At 46.0% G+C, this 25,436-nt stretch overlaps 1 long non-coding RNA gene across 3 annotated transcripts in view; it reads left to right on the top strand.

Moving 5' to 3' along the window:
- The window catches only part of LOC102554489 (uncharacterized), a 33,754-nt gene extending 14,619 nt beyond the window's left edge, over positions 1–19,135 (top strand). For 2 of the 3 annotated variants that reach the window (XR_005494056.2, XR_005494057.2), the window contains 2 exons: positions 779–994; positions 1,114–1,420. This is a non-coding gene — a long non-coding RNA (uncharacterized LOC102554489). Of the gene's footprint in view, positions 1–778; positions 995–1,113; positions 1,421–18,692 lie in introns of those variants that run through there. The other variant, XR_005494059.2, reaches the window with a different exon arrangement.
- Positions 19,136–25,436: the final 6,301 nt, after the last annotated feature.

The raw sequence follows: 25,436 nt of genomic DNA, 5'->3' as shown, positions 1-25,436 counted from the left end.
TCACAGCAATAAAACCCCAACTAATGCAACAGTAAAGAAAAATTGAGTGTACACCCATGGAAGGCCTTTGTGGGCGTAGTTCTAATTCTTCCCCAACCATGTCATCTTGAGCAGGTCATGTAACTTTTTCAAGTCTCAGGGGAGCATATGTTGCATACAAATGGACACCCTTACAGGAAATTATCTAACCGAAGTAGGACAGGATAATTAAAATCAGTCCTCCAATGTCTCGGGTGGAAAGGAGCCAGCATTTCTGTTTTTCCCGACACTGTGGAGTGTCAAGCTCTGCCTGCCATGGGATGAAGTAGATCATGGTGCCAGGCCAATGGTTGCCAGCGAATGTGGTTTCAGTTCTCTTCTGCAGATGGAAAGTCTCTTTTACTTCTTCCACTGTTTTTTGGTACTATTTTCTTTTCTTTTTTTTCTGTTTTTTTCTATGACGTTTATTTTTTCTTCCATTAATTTTAAAAAAAGATTTATTTTTTAAAGATTTATTTATTATATGTGAGTACACTGTAGCTGTCTTCAGACACACCAGAAGAGGGCATCAGATCCCATTACAGATGGTTGTGAGCCATCATGACCATGTGGTTCCTGGAAATTGAACTTAGAACCTCTGGAAGAACAGTTAGTGCTCTTAATCACTGAGCCATCTCTCCAGGCCTTCTTCCACTAATTTAACAAGTTAGGGATACTCTTAGTGACATCCTTGGTTTATCAGATGGTCACCGTGCTGTGGGAAATAGCTGGTGATCCCTCCCATCCCCTTCTGTACCAGGTGAACATCTCAGAAAGTTGCAGAAGCCCATGGAGCTGTGTGAAGACTCTGCATCCATCCACCCTCCAGTTACCTTCATGTTCCTTCCACGCATCATCACCACGTCTTTCAGATGAGGGGGTATCTTCTTCTGAGCTCTTCAGGGAAGATGGCGTTGTTTAGTTCTCAAGCAAGTGGGAGTCATGCACAGCTTGTCAGCAGACAGTGTCCACACAGGTGGGTCACCCTGTGACAGGCATCTTATCGTGTCCTACCCAGTCTGCAATAGTCACTTTATTGCCCCTGATTTCCGACAGGACCTCAGTTTTGTTGATGTGTCTGCCATTCCCACACAGCTTCACGCCTCTGGAACCTGACTCACCTTCATTCCCAGAATGGCACAGCCTTCCCCCTTTGCTGGTGTCGGTGCTGAGAGGTCTCTGGCAAGGGCTGAGAGGTGGGGATGGATCTGAATGAGAGGCCTAGAATTCCTGGTCCTGGTCTAAGATAAGAGCCAACACTGGTGATACAGGGTGGTTGATGAAAGGAGCCTGGGTCCTCTGAGGTCCTGCTGAGCTACAGTATGCATGCAGCATGTTTTGGAATGTGGATTTCCTATGGGTTTCCTGGTCTGTGGGATAATAGAGTTGTTGGCTGATGGAACGAGGGTTTCTTGCTTTTATTTTTTATGTGTACGAGTATTTTGCCTGCATGTGTATCTGTGCCCTTGATACTGGAGGGAGCCAGAAGACAGCATCAGAGTCTCTGGACTGGAGTTACAGATGGTTGTAAGTTACCTGGTAAGCGCTGGAATCTGAATCCCAATCTTCGGCCAGAGCAGCAATCGCTTTTAAACATGGAGTCAGTCACCTGTCCAGCTCCTGAGAGAGGGAAAGAAACCATTCTAATAAGCGACATGCCACTCAGGAGATTGGAGTGCATCATTTGTCAAAGACACAGTGAAAGCTTGAATTGTTATGTAACTCCACATGTGCCCCAAATAATCTACTGCTCCCCTGGACCCAGCAGCGAGTCCGCTCATTTCCCGCATTCTCTGCACTACGTATGAGGTCACACTAAGTGGCGATGGTAAGAAGGCAAAACCTGCTTGCTTGAGACTTTATAATTAGACATACAGAATCATCATCTAAAAATTGATATTATTTTTGTGTATGTGAGGGGAGGTTCTCAAGAAAACGGCATTGGTTCCCTGGAGCTAGAGTTCCAGATGGTTGTGAGCTGTCAGATGTGGGTGCTACGAACTGAACTGGGGTCCTCTGCAAGTCCAAGAGATGCGTTCTTAACCACTAAGCCTTCTCAGCAGCCCCCAGACTCATTCATTTTTGAGACGGGGTCCCACGTCTCCCAGGATAGCCTTGACCTCATTATTAGCTGAGCATGGCCTTGAACGCCTTTCTCCTCCTGCTTCTGTCTCTCAAATGCTGGATCCCAGTCCCAGGCCACTGTGTCCAGCTCAGACTTATCTTATCCACGTTTTGTGGCATTTCTCCTCTGTATCACTACCAGTTGCAAATGGGAACTTCTTACTAGTGTAATTTTGTTTGTTGTGGGAGGAAATTCTTTAGTGGGATAAAGAATGTGGGAGACATTGTTTAGTTTCCTAGAACCAAGCTCCTACAAAAGGAGGCCTTTGTCGAGGAGTGGCACCTTTTCACTGCTTGGAGTCTATCTTTGGGGACTGAGATTCTATGTATCCAAGGTTTCCTTGGGAGTACAGTTATTTTTGGTTGTGAGCCTAGCCTTTAACGGCTGAGCCATCTCTCCAGCCCGGGAGTACAGTTATTAATTGTCCCCTTGGGACACACAGAAAGGTGGGACGTCCAGCCTTCTCTTCAAGGTTTTCTGATGGATGCCCTGTTAGCTGGAAACGGATGTCTTCCTCTTTTTGTCTCTGGAGTATTGCCTGCCTCCCAGGGGTGGTAGGAAGTAAAGGAAGCCACATTTAGATGCTGCTCGATTCTTCACACTCTTAGAGACAACTGATATGCTGTTGGGTAAAAAGGACAGATGCGGAAACCGAAGACAAGAAAAGCTGCAGGACGACACCTTCACACTCCTAATAGAACTAGTGATAAAATCTGGAAAATCATACTGGAGCTGGTGAGGTGGTCCAGTGGGTAAATGTGTCTACTGGCAAGCCTGAAATCCTGGGATTTGATCCTTGGGGATCCATATGGGGTAAAGAGAGAGCTGATTCCCTCAAGTTGTCTTCTGACCTCCACATGCATGAAATTTCAAATGTACACTTGCTTACACACACACACACACACACACACACACACACACACACACACACACACGCACCCACACCTGCACATGCACATGCACACACGCAGGCATGCATGCACTCACACAGTAATAAATTTTTGCTTAAAAATAAAATGAGGGGACATAGTTCAGTTTGTCACATGGTTTACAAACACAAGAACCTGAAGATCCCAGAAACCATTTGGAAAAAAAAGCTAAGTGTTGTAGCAGGCACATGCTTGTAACTCAACTCTGGAGGCAGAGACGAGGGGGATCTATGGGGCTCACTGGCCAGCCAGTCACCTCTAGTTGGTGAGTCTCAGGCCAGTGAGAGGCCCTGTCTCAAGAAGAGGAAGGGGAGGAGGAGGAGGAGAAAGAGGAAGAGAAGAAGTAAGAGGAAGAGAAGGAGGAGGAAGAAGAAGAAGAGGAGGAGGAGGAGGAGGAGGAGGAGCAGCAGCAGCAGCAACAACAATAGTGTATTTTGCCTAAGGAATGGCTCTCACAGTGGTCCTCTGTTCATGAACCCATGCTGGAACACACACACACATACACACACACACACACACACACACACACACACACACACACACACACACATCATGTTGAGCACATCCCAAATGCAAGAACTGAGACATTTTGCCTGTTCTTGGGTTGGGGAAGTCTACAGAAAAGCAAAAAGCCACTTTTAACTATGAAGCCAGCTCACGGGAGGTGTTAATAATTCTTTGGACAACAAAGGAAGATCTGTCACACTAGGATATTAGTTTTTCAGAATCATAAATTAACCATAAAGCCAACCTAGAAAAGAAAGGAAATTTGTGAGCAGCAATGCATGGAGAGGGTTTAGATCCTGTCTCTGTCATTGGCAGCATTATGAGAGTTACCCCAGCAGTACAGATTATTAAAAAATATTTGTCATTATTATGCATCTGGTGCGTGTGTGTGTGTGTGTGTGTGTGTGTGTGTGTGTGTGTGTGTGTGTATGCATACACATACTCAGTGCTCATGGGGAAGTCAGAAACAACTTTGTGGAGTGGGTCTCTCCCACCATGGGGCGAGTTCTGAGGAATAGAACTCAGGCCATCATGCCTGTGCTCCAAGCGCTTTAGCCCTTGAGCCATCTCTCTGGCTCAGCAGTAATTCTGTTATATGCTCATCTCCCTATGCTCATCTCCCACAACCATTCCCATTTTTTGGTGACAGCAGCAGTGTAAGGTGTTAGCCCATTTGGAACAATGAGGCAGAACTAGATTGCCTAGGAGCACTGTAACAGCCTTAATGTATGTTACACCGCATACAATTCACCCTTTCTTTCCAAGGTTTCTTGTCTAGTCACTAAGTTGGACAAAGCCTGACCCACAGTCAACTGCAGAACATTTCCAGTACCTCTCCTGCTGTCGAATGAGATCCTCCAAGGGGAGGGCTGCCATCTTTATCACGTCAGCTGTGTCTGCTTGTACAAGATTCACGGTGGGTCAGGTCGGGCATTATTAACACTCATTCACAGAAGGAGGGGTGTGGAGGGTCATTGGATCTTCACTTGAAATTCTAGCTACTCTTCTGAATCTTTTGTATGAAATTCTGCCATAACTGACTCTGGGCCTTGGGGAGGCTGAGGCTCCTTCTGTACCTTGTGGAGAAGTCATCTCTTGATGCAGGGCGAAGGCTTTCTGGTGTGCCACTTTGGAATCACTTCTACTCCCTGTCAGTCCAATAAAACTCATGGGTTCTTCTGGGGGGAACTTTGGTGGAATCATACTTTGTCTCATCATAGGAACCTTAGAAGGGGCAGGGTAGATGTTCTCTGGATACCTTCCCCATCTTAAATCTATTACTTGCATTTCTTCCTCAAATCCCTAGTACCCCTACTTAGGAATCTTAACTCTAGCCTGTAGGGCACTGGACAACTTGTTAAGTGTGAAAAGCCATAGCTTCAGAAATTTGACTGTCATTCAGCACCTTGAGGACGCTTGGCTTTCAAATGATTCCAATGAGATAGGTACATAGTTTATTGTTGATGTCTGCAATTCCTTATTAGTTGGTGTCTATTGTTGTCTTAGGGTTTCATTGATGTGAAGAGACACCATGACTAAGGTGACTCTTATAAAGGAAAACATTTCATTGGGGCTGGCTTACAGGTTCAGAGCTTCACTCAGTTATCATCATGGTGGGAAGTAGCGTGTGGGCAGACAAGCTGGAGGAGCAGAGAGTTGTATGTCTTGATCTGAAGGCAGCCAGAAGGAGACTGTCTTCTGCAGTCAGCCAGCAGGAGGCTCCATTTGCACTGGGAAGAGCCTAAGCACAGGAGGAGATCTCAAAGCCCCGCCTTCACGTGACACACTTCCTCTAACAAGGCTGCACTCCCTCCAATGAACCCATACCTCCTAAGAGTGCCACTTCCTATGGGTCAAGCATATTCAAACCACCACAATTGTGGTTGTTTTATTTATTTTTGTGTGCTGCATTTGTGTGTGTGTGCAGGTTTGTGTGTGCTGTAGTACACATGTGGAGGTTAGAAGACAACCTCTAGTATTGATTTGCCTTTGTCTTGCTTGAGACCAAAACCATTTGCTGTTTACTATACGAGCTAGCTATGACTGCCCTATGAACTCTTAGAGATTTCCCTGTCTCCACCCTCACCCAAGATTGCCTTAGGAGAACTGGGTTTTACAGACACAGGCTAACATGTCTGGCTTACCATGGCTCCTTGGGATCTGCATTTAGTTCTGCATTTTGTGTGGGGATCAATTTACCCATGGAACTGTCTTCCCAACCCATTTGTACTTAATTTTTTCAGTATACTGATTAGGCTAAGAAGCTCTAGAATTGGATTCCCAGACTGTTTCTAAGCTGCCTAAGGCTGGGCTTATTGGAAATTTCAAATTAAATTTCCTATGTAGTTTGGGCTGAGAGTGCTGATCCACAGATGGTCAAACAACACTGTCCTCCTTGGCCCCATCTCTAGACCAGGAGACTGGCTGCTGTATAGCACTCTGGCAAAATGGGGGCTCTGTGGTTTCCTTTCATGGCCGCATGGGCTAGTCACACTGCAAGGTGATATGTGGTCCTGTTAGGGAATGCTCTTCAGGCCTCTCTGCCAATGAGGTTTAAGCCATGTTCCTAAATGCAAGCACCAGGTGAACTAGAGCTGTGGAACGCAGAGCCACATGTTAAGCTTGCAGCCTGGCAGTGGCGGTGCCTACCTTTAATCCCAGCACTCAAGAGGCAAATCCCTGTGAGTTCAAGGCTAGTCTGATCTACAGGGTGAGTTCTAGGACAGCCAGGGGTATATAGTGAAACTCTGTCTCAAAAAGCAAACAAACAAAAAACAATGCAAAAAAACCTCAAACAAACAAACAAACAAACAAACAAACACCCCACCAAAAAACAAACCAAAAAACCCAACCAAACAAACAATGTTCAAAATGTAGGGTATCAAAGCATAAAGGAAGGGTGTAACCCTAGATTGTGTAAAAGCCCCACGATGGGGAGAATATTAATTAACTTGCCTGAAAGCACACGTTCAAGGGAGTCCTTGGTCCAAATAGCCATTTTCTTTCCAGTATGCCTGTGCTTTGAGAATGGCGGAACCGTGGAACGTCTGTCCATTTGGGGGCTGGTGTAGCGAAGCACTGTAGAGCAGGTAGCTTACAGCCATAGATGCTTATTTATCATGGATGGGAGGATGAGCATTGCCAGCAGATTCCACATCTGTGAAGGCTCAGTGGCTCATATAACGGCTTCTTTCTGGGTCCTCACATGGCAAAGGGTGCCCACGAGCTTTCTGGAGCCTCTTATTTGTATGCTCATCCATTTTATTAAGCATGTTAAAGATTTATTATCTTACGTGTATGAGTGTTTTGCCTGCACATACATCTGTGCACCATGTACATGCCTGGTTTCCAGCCAAGGTCAGAGGAAGACATCAGAGTCCCTGGGACTGGAGTTATGGATGGTTGTGAGCTGTCATGTGAGTGCTGGGAATCGAACCTGGGTCCTATGCAAGAGCAACAAGGGTTTTTAACCACTGCGCCAACTCTCCAGCCCCTATTTATTTATTCGTGAGATAGGGTCTCATGGCAATCTTGAATTAGCCAAAGATGGCCTTGTTCCTATCTTCCTTCCAAGTGCTGGGATTATTAGGAATGTATTATCATACCTGTCTCTATCACCACCACCACCACCACCACCACCACCACCACCACCACCACCACCACCACCACCACCATCATCATCATCATCATTTTATATAGAGCCTTACTATGTAGCTCAGGTTTAGAACTTGTGACTGTCCTGCCTTAGCCTCCCAAGTGCTCAGATTATAAGCATACCTCATCTCACCTGATCTAGGGGCCTCTTATAGGAGGGTGCTAATTCCATTAATGAGGCTCCACCCCTATGACTGAATCTCTTCCCAAAGGCTTCACCTTAAAGCACTAAAGACCAGGCACTTTGAGCATTGTTAGGTATGTGTGAAAACTGTCCCTCACTGATAGCCGGGAGCGTAGCCATGATACCTCCAGGTGACTTTAAATGAGAGTATTAACATCTCTCTCTTCCATTTACTTAATTTCTAGGGCTTGTCTGACAACATAGATGGCATGTGCTATGCTGAGAATGGGCCTTGGAACAGAATTATCCCTCTCAGCTCTAATGGTCTCTACTTGTATCATTGTTTCTCCACCTTGTAAACTTGACGAATCAAACCAAGACGAGAGAGAGAGAGAGAGAGAGAGAGAGAGAGAGAGAGAGAGAGAGAGAGAGAGAGAGAGATCACTCTAGCTCCTGGGCTGACTCTACAGGGATGGTCTCCATCCCTTCTCTGACTTCTCACGGAGAGCTTGCGGAGGAGAATGAGATCATGTCTGTAAAGTGAGCTGAACTTCTTGGAGCAAAGAAGCTAATGATCCCGTGGCCTACGGGTGCCATTATCTGTCTCCAATTTCTAATCCTGATTCAAGGGCCAGACTGAGTTTATCTTGCAGAACTGGTCAGCTCTTGAGTCAAAGAGCCGAATCCTCTTATTTTCCTCTTCTGGGTTTTCAGATGGTGACAAGAGCTCCTATTGCCATGGCAACGGGAGCTGTGGAAAACTTAACCCTGAAATGTGGGCTGGAGTTGGCAGCTTCTGTGGCAGGGGCGGTCAATCTCCCCAACCCTGGCCCCCGCCCTGGCTCTTCCTCCATCCCTAATTCGCTCATAGCAGCCAGGATTTAAGGGACCAAACTAGAGCCTCTAGAGCCACGTGGGCCTGGTGTGAAGAATGGCTCCCACACTTATTAGCTACATGATACTTGGCAAATCACTTAACCTCACTGAGTCCATACTGTATGTATGTGACTTATACCATAGGGTGAACTGAGGGCACTCTGTATGCATGTGGTCATTTGAAGCAAGGATTCTAGGTCGCCCCCTAACGACTTCTGCTTTCGAGTTCATTGGTCTGTAAGAGTGTGGGCCAGGACAAACTCCTGTATTGTAGTTTTTCTTAGGTTGGGAAGATTTAGAGAAAACCAGCCAAACAGTTTCTTCGTTGTATCCATTTCTTCTTAAGATGTGGTAACATGAAGGGCCAGGCATCTAGCTCAGTGGTCAAGCGCTTACCTAGCATGTGTAGAGCCGTGGCTTCAATCTCCACTGCAACAAAAAGGCTTTTTAAAGGGAAATAATGACGGAAAATAATGCAATAATACAGTTGGAAAGAAAACACTTTTCAACAGGCAGTGCGGGACCAGAGAAGCAGGCCTCTGCATCCCTGAGCCACAGATACAGCCTGAGCCATTCACTGTCTTCCTCTCTGACTTCAGACTTCCACTTTGTCCTATGGGTTTAAAAGGTGGGTGGCTCTCTGAAAATGGAAAACAAAATAAAATGCCTCTCAGAGTCTGAATAAAGTTATCTTTGCCTGAAAATGTCTTCTCATGCACCTCTCCAAGGATGGAAAGCCTATTGCCAATGCCTCCTGAGTCAACATGTTCAACTAGAGCTTCACTCTCTGGGCCTAGGGCAGACACCGTGCCTATCACTGGGGGCCGGGGTTGGGCACTGGGGAGTTCTGGCTCTAGAAGACTGGAGAAGAAAGAGTCCAAAGAGAAGGGAGGGGAGAGGAGAACACAGAAACTTAGGCCTCAGTACAGGCTCTACCTCCAGATGCTTTTCTGGGTGGGACCACCAGCCCCTCTCTAGAGTATGTGTCAGAGAAGGCATGAAAGAAATGTCCAAGAACTCTCTCTGTCCTTTTCTATCACCACATCTAAAATACCAACACCGATGACATAAAGAGGGGGTTTCATTTTGACTAATATTTTCAGAAGGTTTAGCTGCTTATTACTTGTCCCCCACACGTTTGGGTGGAACATTAACCTGGCGGGGTTCTATGGTGTAAGAGAGCTAATCACTTCACAGACATCTGGGAAGTAGAGAGCAAGTCATGAAGTGTTATTCCCCACCAGCATCCTCCATGTCTAATTCCACATCCTCCACGATGAGCTTCCTCCACTGAGCCTTTCCTCTTTAAGTGCCCATAGCCTTCCTAAATAGTGCTCCCAACTGGAAGACTAAATATTTAAAACACGAACCTGTTGGGACCATCTATATTTAACTTATAATAGGCTACATGGGTCCCTAAAGGCTATGGATAAAGCAAGAGGGTTGGCCCTTCTTGACTCTGAAGCCTCAATTATGTATGGTTTCAGAGCTGCAGGGCCAAGCACATAGAACTTCTTCCCTGGGGCCTTTCAGGGCTTGGGGAGGTGACTCATTGCTCCTGGCTCTATTCAGGGTCCATTGAAGAGGCTGACGGGATAGAGGGATGCACGGGCAGTAGGCAATGGTAGATTGTCAGGAAAGTCAATGAATAGGAATTTGTGTGGGGCGCTATTCGCTTTCTGGAGAAAGCATTATTTCCCACCCAGTGGGTGTATGTTCACATCAGTGTATGAAGTCATGTCTTGTGTGTCCCTGGGCTTCCCAGCTCTTTCTCTTTGTCCTGCTTTTGTTGTGATTCCTTCTGCTTCCCTCCTCCCAACCCCCCATGGTTTTCTCCACAGTCCTGGCCCTCTCTCAGCTTCCCCTCTCTAGCTCTAGGCCCTGCCTTGTTTTGCTCTGGTTCTCCCCTTGAGCTGGAGACTGAGCATTTTGCTCTGCTATAGGCAAACCCCAGCCAGACAGAGGTCTAGGAAAGGAAATCCCTGAGGGAGTTCAGCGGGTCCGCAGCTCTCAGTGCCAGAGTAGGTGGGTCCCGAGTTTGCAGGGGGAGGGCAGAGGCAGGAGGCTTCTGTTGCCTCTTTGATGAACTCAATCTCTAAGCCAGGGACCTTACTGCAAGAATCGGCTTCTGTACATTTGAAATTTGGGTCATCAGTGTACAGATAGGGACACCATTTTATGATTTTGAAGATGGGGTCTCATTGCAGCCTAGGGTGCTCGTTAGAAGGGAATAAGAATGTGTTGCTTAGCTGCAGTGGAATATGAGTCTGGGTGCAGGATGGGGAGTCTGTGGTTTGACTGAGAAGGCAGGCACAAACAGCAGCCTGCAGGCTTTCGGGGATGTGCACTGAGAGAGAAAGTCAGGCCTGCTGCTTATATAAGGAATGTGGAGCTCTGTTCTGGTCCAGGAACAGCGTTAGACTAACGCCCTCTTTGCCTGGACTAGAGCAATTTAAATGCAATGAGTGAGGTATGCAAACATTCCAGTAAATGATTGAGAAGAGAGGATGCAGTTCAAGGACATGCAGAAGTGTGGAATGGGGCTTCAGTTGCACACATAGCCACCGATGCCCTGACATTTCAGGGATGCTGAAGTCAGAGGGATGAGGGTTTAAGAGCTGAGTGTGGGGGGTTGGGGATTTAGCTCAGTGGTAGAGCGCTTGCCTAGGAAGCGCAAGGCCCTGGGTTCGGTCCCCAGCTGGGGGGGGGGAGGGGGGGAAGAGCTGAGTGTGGTTAGAATGCAAAGGTGTGACTACGAATGCTGGGGCGCGGTTCTTATCGGTTGGGAGAGCGTTCCTGGTCTGAAGAGTGATTCCCAGAGGATGACCTACAGATGTTGTAGCCTTTTCAGTGAGCAGAATGAACAGAATGCGTGTTTACATTTTGTTTAGGCGGAAGAACTTGCTTATTATTTGTATCATGCGCTACCTCTCTGTGCTCTGCACTCATCTCCTGCTGGCTTGTGTGTGCTTTTCTTGGTTTATTATGATCTCATACACCCTAACCCTTGTTGGTTTGCTGCAATAATTTTTTACAATTTATGTCTGATTTGAGCTTTCAACACACACACATATGGTATAGTTGATACACAATGAACTGCCCATAGTTAAGATATTCAATTTTATGGGTTAAGAGTATATGCACCGGGGCTGGAGAGATGGCTCAGTGGTTAAGAGCACTGACTGCTCTTCCAGAGGTCCAGAGTTCAATTCCCAGCAACCACATGGTGGCTCGCAACCATCTGTAATGGGATACGATGCCCTCTTCTGGTGTGTCTGACAGCTACAGTGTACCCACATACCTGAAATAAATAAATAAATAAATCTTAAAAAAAGAGTATATGCACCAATCAAAATATCATAACCAACCAACACATTGACATCCCGCAGCGATCCCTTAAACCCCTAGGTCATCCTCTGTTAATTCTACCCTCAGCAGTGTAATCTATGGTTTCCTTTCTACTGCCATAACTCAGCTTATGTTTTCTGGATTTCCCTAGGCATTGCTACACAGTATGTACTCTTATTTTATTTAAAATTTGACTTCCAAACTCAACATAAGATTTGGGTTTTATCTATGCTGTCCCTTGTTTCCACGGTCATGCTCTTTGTGGCTGAGTATGGCTATGTCACCATTTGGTTTATTTCCCCAATGATGGGCATTTGGGTCATCCACAGTTTGTGGATATTAACAGTTAACCTGTTGTGAAATCTTTGGCTGTCAAGTAGAATTTAAACAGAAATAAAATTATGTTTTTGATGTACAGGGCCACAGAGGATGAAGGGCCAGGACACGGACAAGTGACAATGGGGTCCAGAGTGTTCTTTTGGAGGGAAGTGAGCAAAGATAGAGCTGACGGGAGATGTATCTCAGAGAGCCTGGGATTCAGGAGTGAGGAGCCATGGGAACCTTACTGATTGATTGATTGATTGATTGATTGGTTTTTCAAGACAGGGTTTCTCTGTGTAGCCTTGGATGTTCTGGAACAATCTCTGTAGGCCAGGCTGGCTTCCAATTCACAGAGATCTGTCTGCCTCTGCCTCCCAAGTGCTGGGGTTTAAGGCATGCGCCACCACACTCTGCAATAGCTCTTTCTTTTCTTTTCTTTTCTTTCTCTCTCTCTCTCTCTTTTTTTTTTTTTTTGGAGCTGAGGACCGAACCCAGGGCCTTGTGCTTGCTAGGCAAGCGCTCTACCACTGAGCTAAATCACCAACCCTGCAATAATTCTTTTTTAAGCTGTGAGAACATGATAAAATTTCCAGCCCTTCATGTTGACATTCTTTCAATTCACATTGAATGACGAATGTTCACACTGACGCCCCCCCCCCCCCCCCCCGGTTCACACTGGATGAGGTGTGTTCACACTGATGTTCTCTCCATTCCTACTTACTTAACTTTCAACGTTGTCTCAGGAAACATTCACTTAAGCTTGGCACTAGGAATTGATGAGAGGTAGAGTCCTGGAGTCTTGGAAGATAGAAGTCTCCCTGACTTGAAATTTTTTTCCATTAAAATAATATGCATGGTATCACTTACACAAGAATGTCTGCATTCAAACAACCTTGGAAAAATGCAAAAACATGGGTTTTATGAATGAAGTTTGAGTCAAGCCTGGTGGCATAGGCCTGTGATACTAGCCACTTGGGAGAGGCTGAGGCAGGAGAATCTCAGGTTCAAGACCAGCTATTTGGTAAGAGCTCTACCTCAAAATAAAACTGAAAGAATGTCTGCGGCTCTAGCCTTGAGGTGAGCACTTGGTCAACAAGGGTGTGGCTCTGGGTTCAGTTCCCACTGCCACAAAATAAACAAACAGGTGAAGCCCCAGTTTCACAGTAATTTCCATGAACAATTGCGACTATGTTAGCTTGGGAAAACTCATCACAGCTGAAACATGTCCTCTTATAGACATCATCGTGTGGTAACAGGATGGGATTGGGGGAAACAGCCGCAAAGAGAGGCACACCGAGTCAAGTAGTCAGCCTGCCTGCATTGAGGGGGGGGGCACAAGTAGCTAGAGACAACTCCCCAAATGCCTCAACCCCATTCTCATCTTTGCTCCTGGTTAACCCCAGTTATGTGGGAAGCCACCATGCGGTCCGGAGAAGTAGACAGCAGGCTGTGTGGAGACCAACGTGATTGCGCTCTTTATCTGCCTCCTGTCTTCCCCCTGTCCTCTTGTACTTGAGGACCATCTTTACCCTCTGGCTTAGATTTGGCCACCAGGAGGTACCACCAGGGGGCGTGACAGGGTCTTTCTTTCCCCAACTCCCTCCTTTCTGGCTGCTGCAGTCTGGACCGAAGGACCAAAGACTACAGTTTTTCCTGTTCGGAAACACCCTACCACCTTTAAACAGTTATTTCTTCAGGCTCCAGCAGCCTGTAGCTTCCCATGTCCCTTGGGATGCAGGCGTGGTAACAAGTCCCTGATGATGGCAGCCCTGGGTACCACATCATCCCTCGCTATTTTTTTTTCCTAATCTTTCCGATGGCTTTACGAATTGCCTCTCGGTGTCTGTCCTTGGTGACCTGGCCTGTGTTACCATCAGTTTCTTACTAGGACTGAGTGTTACAAAGAGACTAGGTCCTTCCTTGCAAGACAGAGGAAGCCGGGCTGTATTTCAGGGAAAGATTTGCTAGCACAGTTTCTTCTAGCGTGTTCCGGTTTAAAAGAACAAGGCTGCATTTATAGCTACACTGACTAGCGAGTGAACCTAGCCTGGCAAAGTAGGTCACTGGTTTCAGACTCGTTCTAACGTCTCCTTTAATGGGTCGTTTCATCTCTAACTTCAGGTCTACTTTTATTAATTAGGCTGCTGAGCCTGTCATCTTTTAATGAATGAATAAATAAATAAATAAATTAATTAATAAATAAACTTTATATCCTGACTGCAGTCTCCCCTCCTCTTTTCCCAGTCCTCCCCGCTCATTCCTCATCCACTCCTCCCTCTTTGTCTTCGGAAAAGGATATCAACCAGTCTTGAGCCCATCATGTTATACCCCACTCCTGCCTCCGTTCCCCACCTTCCCTGCCTGGGGTGGGCGTTTTCTAAGTTGCACAATAGAGAAACGTTCTCATGATTCATGATCCTTGGTTTCCTTTCATCGATGGCAGGGTCCAGGAAGGAGCTGATATCCCATCACTGTTAGAGGCTGGCAGCTCATGGTGAGGTCAGGCACCTGAAGATACACAACACAAATAATAACATCAAGGTCAGCTGGGCATGGTGGCACACGCCTTTAATCTTAGCACTTGGGAGGCAGAGGTGAGGGGGCTTCTGAGTTTGAGGCCAGCCTGGTCTACAGAGCTAGTTCTAGGACAGCCATGGCTACACAAAGAAACTCTGTCTCAAACAAACAAATAAAAAGCACAGCAGCAGCAGCAACAACGACAACAACAACAACAACAACAGATAACATAAAGGATATTTGAACAACATGAATGTAAACTAGAAGTAAGCGTGTTGAGGGGATGCTTACTAAATGCATGCTCTAGGTTAGGCTGTGTTCTAGGAGCACGGGAGAGGACTTCAGACTGGGATTGTTTCCTGTCTCATGGTATTCTTATGTTGCTATTAATAGGAATAATTAGGTATAACTGGCTTGTTAGTGCATTACAAATCTGCTGTTTAATGAAGTAATTAAATTAGTGACTGCTTAGCACACACGGTGGGGAAGTCAGCACTGAGGAACGCTGGTATTTTGGCGGAGGTCATTGTAAGTTCTGTCACACGCCGGCTAGCAGGGTAGCATGTGTCAGACAATATGCATTGTTGTCTGTCCATGGCTGAGAAGGGTGCAGACTGTACCACAGGACAGGCTGGTCTTCAGAGCTTGGCTGTGCTTCTCACTGCATGTGAGCTGAGGAGAGCTTAGGGACCTCACTGCATCTTGTGGCTTTGTCAGCTGGAACGCCTGCATCATGCACTTCTAGGGTCCATACTTGCTCTTTGTATGACAGCTGCTAAGTACAGCCCGTGGTGACCCTTGATGTCCTCCTCTGACTTAGGAAAACTTTATTTAAAATCGTATATACACATATGTCTGTGTGTGGGCATGTGCACATGGGTGTACGTTGCCTGTGAAGGCCAGAATGGGGCATTCAAACCCCTCATCTGGGGTTACGCCTGATGTGAATGCTGGGAACGGAACTCAGGTTGGAGCAGTATGCACTCTTAATGGCCGAATCCTCTCTCTAGTCTCGACTGTATTTTTGCTCATTCTGCTTCCCCTTGGTGAGACTGCAACTCCAGAGCAGCTCTTCGTCTCTCAGGGGGAAAACAGAGGCGACAAGTGAGAAACAAAACATAGCCGGGGACACTTCTCAGATGCCTCCTGTGTGTTAGGTGGCAGGGCTGACTGACCCTCTGCACAGGATTTGCTGTCTAGTTCTGTGGTTGAGAGACTGGAAGGATAGAAACTGCTGGGTAAATCAGCTTAAGGGCCCAGACAATAAGAAGCAGAGTCAGGTATGGAGTCCAGTGTGGGGGCGGTTACGTAATAACTGGAAGGAACTTGAAGCTATAGTTAAAAATAGCAGAAGTGGTTAACAAAACAGGCAGAGTTAAGATTTGAACTCAGGCATCCAGCATTGCATTGCTCCGTCTCTTGGGGGAGTTTAATGAAGTTCTATTGTGGCTGTTGTATCAGGGCCTGGGAGCGGGGTGAGAGAGGCTACAGATGTGGCTCTTTGCGTTTCTAAAGTGGGGAGGAATATGACTTCTTCCTCCCCTGTTTTCAGTTCTGTTTCATTAAAGTATTTATTTACTTGTTATTTAGTTTTCTGAAATGGGATCTCATGTATCCCAGCCTGGCCTCAAAGTTGTTATGTCACCAAAGATGACCATGAATTGTAATTCTCCTGCTTCTACCTCCCAAGTGGTAAGCCATCACACCCCATTATATGTGATATTGGAAATCAACCCCCAAATTTCATGTGTGTTAAACAAACATTGTACTGTATGATCTACACCCCCAAACTTGTTAAGTCTTTTAAAATAGTTAAAAGTTAAAATATGTTAATTTGTTTATTTTAATTTTAATATCTATCTATCTATCATCTATCTATCATCCATCTATCTATCTATCTATCTATCTATCTATCTATCTATCTATCTATCTATCTATCTATCTATCTATCTGAGACAGGGTCTTACTACATAGTCATGACTGTTCTGGAGACCATTATATAGATTAGACCTCAGCCTCCCAAGTTTTAGGATTTAAAGGTGAGTGCCACCAAGCCTAGGAATTTAATTTTATTCATGTGTATGAGTGTGTCTGTATAAGTGTGTACACTATGGTATGTGGGTACCTGCAGAGACCAGGGGTTATTGATCCCCTTCAACTGGTAATACTGTCAGTTGTGAGCTGCCAGATTGGGGTACTAGGAACTGAACCTGGGTCTTTTGCAAAAGCAGTGCTTCTTAACCATTGAGCTAGCTCTCCAGCCCCCTTTAAAAATAATTTTTAAGTAGCATGTGTAGTGATGTATTCACTTTTTCCTTTTTTAATATAAATTTTAAGCTAGAATGTGAAGCTAACTGTCAATAACTCCTCAGCTAGGGTGGAACTCCGTGTCCATCTTCCTGATCCATGCCGGGATTTTGTCTGGCTCGAGGTTTCTGAGGCATTGTACATTCCGTCACAGTTCTTAACACAAGGAGCTTATTTAAGAAGGTGTCTGAATGCAAGAAGAACTGAAAGTATAGGAGATGGCTGCTTCTTGGTATGGTGGAGGAGAAAGTTATTGTAGATAAAAGGGAGAGCATAGGCAGAGGCAGACACGTCTGGGAGAGTCCAGAGAGGTCATCACCCTGAGCCACGTGGGTGAGGGGCAGGAAGGGGAGAGAGCGGAACCAGGTGTAGCAGCTAGGAGGTCCAATGGTACAGAGAGGGCAGGTAACCAGAGTGGTTGGCTTTTATAGGGATGAGCTGCCCAGCCTCAGTGGGCTGGGGAGTTCTAAGGAGGGGTGTGGATATACCAGTCAGGAGGGCCCAGTAACTAGTAGGGACTGAGGAGCGTAGGAAGACCCTGCTGTCCAGGTCTGATTTGCTATGTTAAACAGGCACCTCAGCCATTTGTGCCAGGTTTGCAACCTATCAGTGGCCCTCTGAGGTAGATACTGAGGAACCCACCCGTAGCTGCCTTTCACTGGGACAATAGGCTGTGGGTAGCTTAGCACTACCTCTGGCTGGGATTTGTTCTTGGCAACAGTGAAGTGCTTCATCTGTAACCCCGCCCCTTTCTCCTCTCCTGTGGAGTGGCTCCCCATGATGGGCTAATAGAACACAGAGCCCAGTGTGCTTGTCTCACTTTGGGACAACTCTGAAAGGGCTGTGCCAGTCCCAGGAAGCCTGGTTTCAGTCTCAGTTGCTCTACGTCCTGAACCCGCTCCCTCCCACCTTATTGTATTTCTGGTGACATCATAGCACAAACCCAGACAATTAAATTTCCAGAAAGAGGGAACTCTCCTGAGCCATGAGTGCCACCACGAGATAAACCTACTTTTCTGAGTCTTCTGTTCAAGGTGGCTCAGCCCCAATGTCTGCACCACTGGGATGTATGTGTTTGTGAATCAAATGCAAAAGCTGCTCTGGGGTAAGGAGGTTCAGGTTCCAGATCGAGCTTGGGCTCCTCCACAGTTGCCCAGCCTCAGCCACCCTCTGGTTCTTGGCTATCTGATCATCAAAGGACCCCAGCTGCTCCTCTGCCACCCATCCCCTAATACCACCATCTGTCTAATCTCCTCTCACCGAGGGTTAGGGCTTTGGCAAGGCCACCAGGGCGTCTGCTTTGGTGGCAGTCACAACAGCTTCAGTGTCTGTGGGTGACCTGCATATCCGTAGACACAGGACTTGGTTTCCCTGGGGCTGCCTGGGGCTGGACAGCACACTCCGGATGTGCAGAAGGTTATAGTGTCCCATGGGGTGATCTGCGGTGCGTGAAGGAGAACATGAAGGAGCCAGCAAATACTTGGCTCTGTTTGTCCCCTCTCTGCCACTCTTGGACTGTCTATAAAACACCGAGGTAACGAACGAGCAGTCTCTTATAGTCAGTTCTGGGGTTAACAAAGCACAGATCAAATGACTTAGAAACAACAGGCACTGTGTGCACACGCATGTGTATGTGTGTGCACACATGTGTGTGTTGGATGTGTGTGTACACAAGAACATACTCCTGTGTGTTGGTGTATACATGTATGTATTTGTAGGTAGAGGCTGAAGGGCAGCCTTGGGTTGTTCTTCAGGTCCCATCCATCTTTTTATTTTATTAAAAAAAAGTACAGGCTGGAGAGATGGCTGTCCAGTGAGCCCAGGGATTCTCCTCTCTCCTCTCTCCAGTGTTAGGATGACAGGTGGGCATCACCACACCCACGTACTTACTTGGCTTCTCTGGGATCAAGCTCAGGTCTTCATCAACTGAGCTCTCTCCTCATCCCCCCCCCCCACTTCTTTACAGTGCTGGAGACCTGGGAGTCCTGAATCATAGCCCTAGCAGTGTGTGTCAGAGGAAGGCCTCGTCCTGTTTCTGAAGGCCCTTTTCTTACATGTTGGCGGAGATGAACGAGCTTCTTGGGACCTCTTTTACAAGGACACCACCCTCATTCAAGGGGGGAGAATCAATCCTCACGACCTGATCCCCTCTCCAAGATGGCCACACCATCATTTTTGGGGCTTGCTTTTACACACAGCATGGTGTTTCTGGAGACTGGCTGGTCTTTGGTGTGCCCCTGCACCCAGCTGGGTGGCCTGGAATTTCATCCTTAGCACTGCTGAAAGAGAAAGACTTACTTTAGGTTCTGCTCCTCAGGAACCCTGGAGAAAACATTTCCCTGAGGGGTTTGAGGTACAAATTTGAATGATATTTTGTATCTGAGTGTTGGATTAAATAATAATTTTGGCAAAATAATTTCGAGTATTTTGTTTTAATCAGTCATATAGGACATTTTCTTTTCTTTCTTTTCAGTTTTATTTTTAATTGTTTAATGTTTTTGTTTGTTTGCTTGTTTGTTTGTGTGTTTGCTTATTTGAGACAGAGTTGGCTGTCCTGAAACTCACTCTGCAGACCAGGCTGGCCTCAAACTCACAGAGATCAGTCTGCCTCTGCCTCCTGAGTGCTGGGTTTAAAGGTGTACATCACCATGTCCGGGTTGAGACCTGTTTTTACTTGGGCAGAGATGGGAGTTTTGTTTAATGTTGGGACTAGGGCATCCATTTCGATGCAGGGGTGTATGGATTTGGAATGTCTCCAGAGTAGGTCGCCTTGGAACGTCTGACAGAAGGTCTCCAGGCTGAGAAATGAACATACCGCTTTCATGACTTCACAATCCTGCTTTTGACCTCAGAGGCAGAGGGGACTTCTTAACACAGTAGCCCACACTGAGGCCTGCCAAGAACTAGCAAGCACCCTGGACTGTATACAAGATGTGAGATGCATTAGGAAGAATCTCTTCTCTCTCGGAACTTATTAATATGAGACTAGAGCCTGGGGAATCAAGGCTACAGAAGTATAAATATGAGAAAACTCAAGTTGCAGGAATAGTACAGGGCAGGAAATGTCACTGATGACGTTCAGTAGCATACAAACACCAGCGACTGAGACAAAGAAGGGAAGAGGACTGAGGGTGTGGCCGACACTGCTGTCTTGCTTTCAGGAGGAGGATGTGCTGGTGTAGTCTAAATCTCAGAGTTTAGGATGTTAAGGCGGGGAGAGTTCTACATCAAGAGCAGCTTTGAGTCTGAGGCCTGTCTGCACTGAGTTCCTGTTCTCAAACAAAGCCAGGAAAGGGAACTCAGGTGAGCTCACCAGCCTCAGGTGGCCCATTCTGTCAACCGTCTACAGGTTTACCATGCCCAGCTGCTGGAAGACCTAGCAGTCAGGATCTCGCTTCCTCTTTCTGTTACTTATAATATACAGCAAGTGAATATGTTCATAGCTTGTCAACTTAAGCTATTCGTGCTTATGTTTCTAAATTAGAAATTTACTTTCGTTTTCTGCCATGGCTGTGTCTCAGAGCAGAGAAGGCCCCAGGTCTTCACAGCTGTGCATCCCTGGATATGATTTGCTTTCGGGTCTATTTGGAGCTGGATTTATTTCCCTGTGGGCACGAGCTACCTAAAAACTTCAGACCCCAAGACTTTTGGAAGACACTAGAACACTGAGTGTTGTTTTTTGGTGCTAAGGACAGATCCCAGGTTCTCACGAAAGCCAGGTAGGCATCCTGTCATTCTGCGTCTTCTCATTGAGTCACACCCCCAGCTCGGTTGAATGAGTTTCACTTAGGTGGTGTTAGAGAGGACCAATCTCAAGAGGAATGGAAATTTGATTCCTCATTGTGTGTTTTGTATCGAGTTTCAATGAAGTAACTAATGTGGACTTGCTTTACGAACTATAAAGTACTTTTGTGACTTATGGTTGACTAAAGAAGGGTTGTCAGTGAAGAGTCTCTTTCCACAAACAACTCAGGGAAACCAGTGGGCTCAACAGAGCCATGTAGGGGGGCAGAACTCTGGTTTAATTTTATTTATTTATGTTTTGTTTTTAATAAGTATGTGTACTTGTGTGTGTGCTTGTGTGTGTGTGTGTGCTTGTGTGTGTGTGTGCTCACATATGCACGTGTGTATAGGTACCCTCAGAGGCTAGAAGAAGGCATCAGATCCCCTGGAGCTAGAGTTATAGGTAGTTGTGAACTTCTTGACGTGGGTCTTAGGAAATGAACTCAGGACCTCTGGAAGAGCAGCAGACACTCTTAACCACTGAGCCATCTCTCCAGCCCCAGAACTCTGGGTTTAAAACATACATTATTGTTTCCCATTTATTCCTACCCTAAAGGTCTGGTGATATATAACCAGACATAGGCTGGAGCCCAAGCCAAAATGAATGAAAAACATCTGGTCACTTTAATCAATTTAATAAAAAAAACACCCTTATAAATGGATCCAAAGATTTGGAGCCCAGACGTCAAGGTAAATGACAGGCTGAATTTTCTTACTCAAGAGATTAGGTAGTGCCGGTTGTATGGCTGCTTCTTATGAGATAAAGGGTTAGGCAGCAAAGAGAGGCTATATCAGGCTTGGCTCTCCAGACGTAGGCCAGCCTATGTCTTGAGAGGGATCACTGAGGCTGTGGATAGAAGCTGGAGGAGATAGATAGGAAAGAAGGGGCTCATCCGGTTACGTTTTTCTGGGCACTGTCCAGGGAGCTCCTTCTGTATGTTCTTGTCCTCCAGCTCTTCCCAGATCCATTTTAATGTCATGGGTGATGGATCACTTCCTGAAGGATGCCCCTTCCTTAATGCATCCGTTCTCTAGCCTCGGGGGACTACCCTTCCTCTTGCTTTTCCCTGGATGGCTCCATCTGGGCTGAGGCACTGGATCCACACCACCCTGGGGGCTCTTAGCCTAGCAGGACTCCACCATTTACTTCCCTTTCCCAGAATCACCTCGCAGGTGGCTGAGACCCCAGACAGGCCCCCAGGCAGCAAGAAGGAAGTTCAGGAAACAAGCTGGACAGATGAAGGGAAGAGTGAGAAGTGTGTGTGCATGAGTGAGTGCATGTACATGTGCGAGTGTGTGTTTGCATGGTTGTGTGTGTGTGAGTGCATGTGCATGTGTGTGTGCATGTATGTTTGCATGTGTATGTGTGTGTGTGAGTGTGTGTGTTGTGAGTGTGAAGAGACCTCTCCACTCACACTATCTGAGGGACAGTATCTATGCTTAGGTAAGCGACAACACTCAAGATGTGTTAGCTGCTGTGATTTTAATCATCACACTTACCATCTAAGTTTCTAGTGGCATGTTACTGCTTTTCACTTTGCAACAATGACCTCTGAAATCTAATGAGGTCACCAATGCAAAGTCTCCTGATACTAACACTGACTCAGAGTTAGTGCTCCACTGAGGTTTTCTCCTGCACAGGTCTCCTGGGAAGGCATGGGATATAGCTCAGTGGTAGACACTTGCCTAGCACCTGCGAGGCCCAGGGTTCAAGCCCCATGCTGCAAAAATTTAAAAATTTTCCCTGTATACCCTGGATATCTCTGTATCACTCCCAGTGCCTAGCCCAAAGTCAATGTGGGTTCAATCTGTGGATGGAATAAGAACTTGTTCTCCCTGCCCCAGATGTAGCAGGAAGGGTACCATGGTTGCTTGGGTCAGCACCTAGAAGGGCAGCATTAGGTTTTTGGTCTAATCAGCCATCATCCTGGACCTCACAGAGAGCATTGGCAACTCTCAGTAGTTTGGTATGAACTCCTCTGACTCCAGGCTTGTGTATGGAAGGCTTGTTTCTCAGGGTAGCAACGTTCAGAAGAGGGGCCTTTGGGAAGTGCCTGGATCACACGGACTCTGATTTCATCAATGTGTTAATTCACTGATAATCTAATCTAATGGCATCGTGGGGTTGAGGCAGAAATATTAGGAGGTGGGGACTAGGTGGTGGAAGCAAATCACTGATTTTCTTCCTTCCTTCCTCTCTCTCTCTCTCTCTCTCTCTCTCTCTCTCTTTCTTCTGGCCTCTGGAGACAGGATTTCTCTATGTAATAGCCCTGGCTGTCCTGGACTTGCTTTGTAGACCAGGGTGGCCTCGAACTCACAGAGATCTGCCTGCCTCTTCCTTCCAAGGCAGGGTGCTGGTAATAAAAGTGTGAGTTATCATGCCTGCTTCTTCTTTTTTTTAAATTTTCTTTTCTTTTTTGTGTAGTGTGCATATTTTGTTTTTTCTTTCTTTCTTTCTTTCTTTCTTTCTTTCTTTCTTTCTTTCTTTCTTTCTTTTTGCATGTGTGTGTGCACCCATGCCTGAAGTTTTTGCCTATAAAGGACACATTATGTGATTATGTCACTCTTCTGTGCATATATATACATATATATATGCAAAATTTAAAAATTAGATTTATTTATCTTATTTTATACATGAATACTTTGCCTGAATTCTACATATGCACTGCATGTGTGCTTGGTGTTCACAGAGGTCAGGAGTGGTCCTCAGATCCTTAGGAACTGGAGTTACAGATGGTTGTGAACCACCATGCAGAGCTGAGGATTGAACCCAGGTCTTCTGAAAGGGCAATAAGTGCTCTTTAACACTGAACTATTCTTTTACAACCCTTCTTATGTTCATCTTATAAAAAGGCTAAGAAATTTAGATATGCTTTTATAATCAAAAGTACTTACCTGACAGCCCAAACTGGTGAACTCAAATTGGGATTTCCAAGGAAGGCCTTTGTTTTCCTAATAGAGTCGACTACGTTATGAAGTTACTCAAGAAGTCTTTCTTGAGTACGGATGCAATATCTGGAGCAGAAACAGCCATTCTGAGACCATTGCATAACAACCCAACAGGCTAAAGATGGCAGAAAGCAAAGATAAGAAGACTTGGACTCGGGGTTGGGGATTTAGCTCAGTGGTAGAACGCTTGCTTAGCAAGCGCAAGGCCCTGGGTTCGGTCCTCAGCTCCGAAAAAAAAGAAAAGAAAAAAAAAAAGAAGACTTGGACTCTCTACTGGCCTCACGGAGGTCTAAAGAAGCACAAACAGCCACGTATGCCTAGGTGCCTACCTCCCTAAAATGAAGTTATGTGGGCATCCTAGGAGGGGGTGGGCAAAGTGTGAGAGTCCTCTTTTGGCCTGGTCCCAAAGCTGCCAAAGAAGAGTCCAGGCAAGAGAGGCCCGCTATGAGCTGTCCACCAGAGTGGTGCTGATCTGCAATTCTTTCCAGCGTCGATGGAGGGACCTGGGAGCTGTCCCTACAACTGCCAAAGTGAATGTCTGTTGTCTACCTCTGGGACATCTGCCTAGAGTGGTAAGGATGCATGTATTTCTCAGAAGGATAGGTGTGTTTCTCAGACTATTTGCTGACTGCCATTTCAGGAGCTCATCTTTAACTGGTAGAACCCTTCCAAAACCTCCACTAAGCAGAGAGAATGGTGGAATATGCTGGGGGTTGGGGAAGTGGGGAAGGCGGGGGTTCTTATGGGGTCTGGACTCAGGTAAAAGAGCATCAATTCTTTCTCATCCCCTTCGCTTCCCAGGAAGCACTGGCCCAGGGATGTGGGATACAAAACGGAGAGTGATCTGTGGAGGCTAGGCTACGCCCTTTGGTGCTGACTTTCAAATTCCTAAAACTTCTCAAGGAAGGTCCCCTGAGGGACCTTGGTCTGAGGGACACTCCTAACACCATTTTTGATTGTGTAGAACCTTGTTTTGTTTTCCTGAGGATTCTGAGAGTTGGATCTTTATTTTTTCCTTCTTTTATTTCCTGTCCCATTTGGGACGGGGCATATTTAAATTCTTTGCTTCTCATCACTCAGTAAACAGACAATCCTAAGCATTTTTACCCCTCTTAGTTAGTACTGAGAAACTGACATGGGAAAAAAGGAAAACAAAACCCAAACACAGGTCAGTTGCTAAGTTACATGGTCTCTTAAAAGCTTTGGTGAAATAGCTGGTGCTGATCTTGGTTCCAATCTAAATAGAACTCCTGACTCCACTTAACCCCTTTCTGACCCTTCCATAAGCTCATCCTCTGGCTTCCCCTTCCCCTTATGATCTCTTTTGATTCACTGGTCTGATGCATTTACATCTTCAGTGGATCTTTGTGGGATCTGTTAGGGGAAAGATCTGGGTGAAGCCGGAAACACAGACAAAGGCGGGGTTCACCTTTATCTGTGTGGGAACGTCTGTTCTCCACCCTCCAAATCCTCCAAATCCATACCGTCGAGGAAGCACCTTTTGAAAATGACTTTGTGACCATCACCTTATAGGAGTCATGGTCTGAGATCTAAACACATTTCTTTTTAAATTCCCAACTTATTTAAATTGAGAACTGCTTTGCATATTTAGAATTTCTTTGACTTACCAAACTATATCATAGCATTTCTCCCCATCTATTTAATTTTTTAAAATTTGAGACAGGGTGTTGCTATATGGCCCAGGATGGGCTCAAACTCACAGTTGTTCTGACTCCTTTTGAATGATAGGCTCTCGGGCATATACCACCACTCTGACTTTTGTTCCATTTTCCTGTGACATACATGCGAACCCTTTCCTCTTTATTTTTATGACTATGTACGTGTGCATGCAGGCACATGTGGATATTTGTATGCACACGAAGAAGCCAGAGACAACTTTAGGTCTCCTTCTTAGGGAAGCCAACCATTTCCTTTGAAATGTCTTGAAGTTCACCAATTTTGTTAGAAGAGCTGGCCA

This window comes from Rattus norvegicus, chromosome 15 (assembly GCF_036323735.1).
Source record: "Rattus norvegicus strain BN/NHsdMcwi chromosome 15, GRCr8, whole genome shotgun sequence".
Lineage (NCBI taxonomy): Eukaryota > Metazoa > Chordata > Mammalia > Rodentia > Muridae > Rattus > Rattus norvegicus.
Note: the sequence above shows the minus strand (reverse complement) of the source record. Positions and strands in the feature narration are given on the sequence as shown.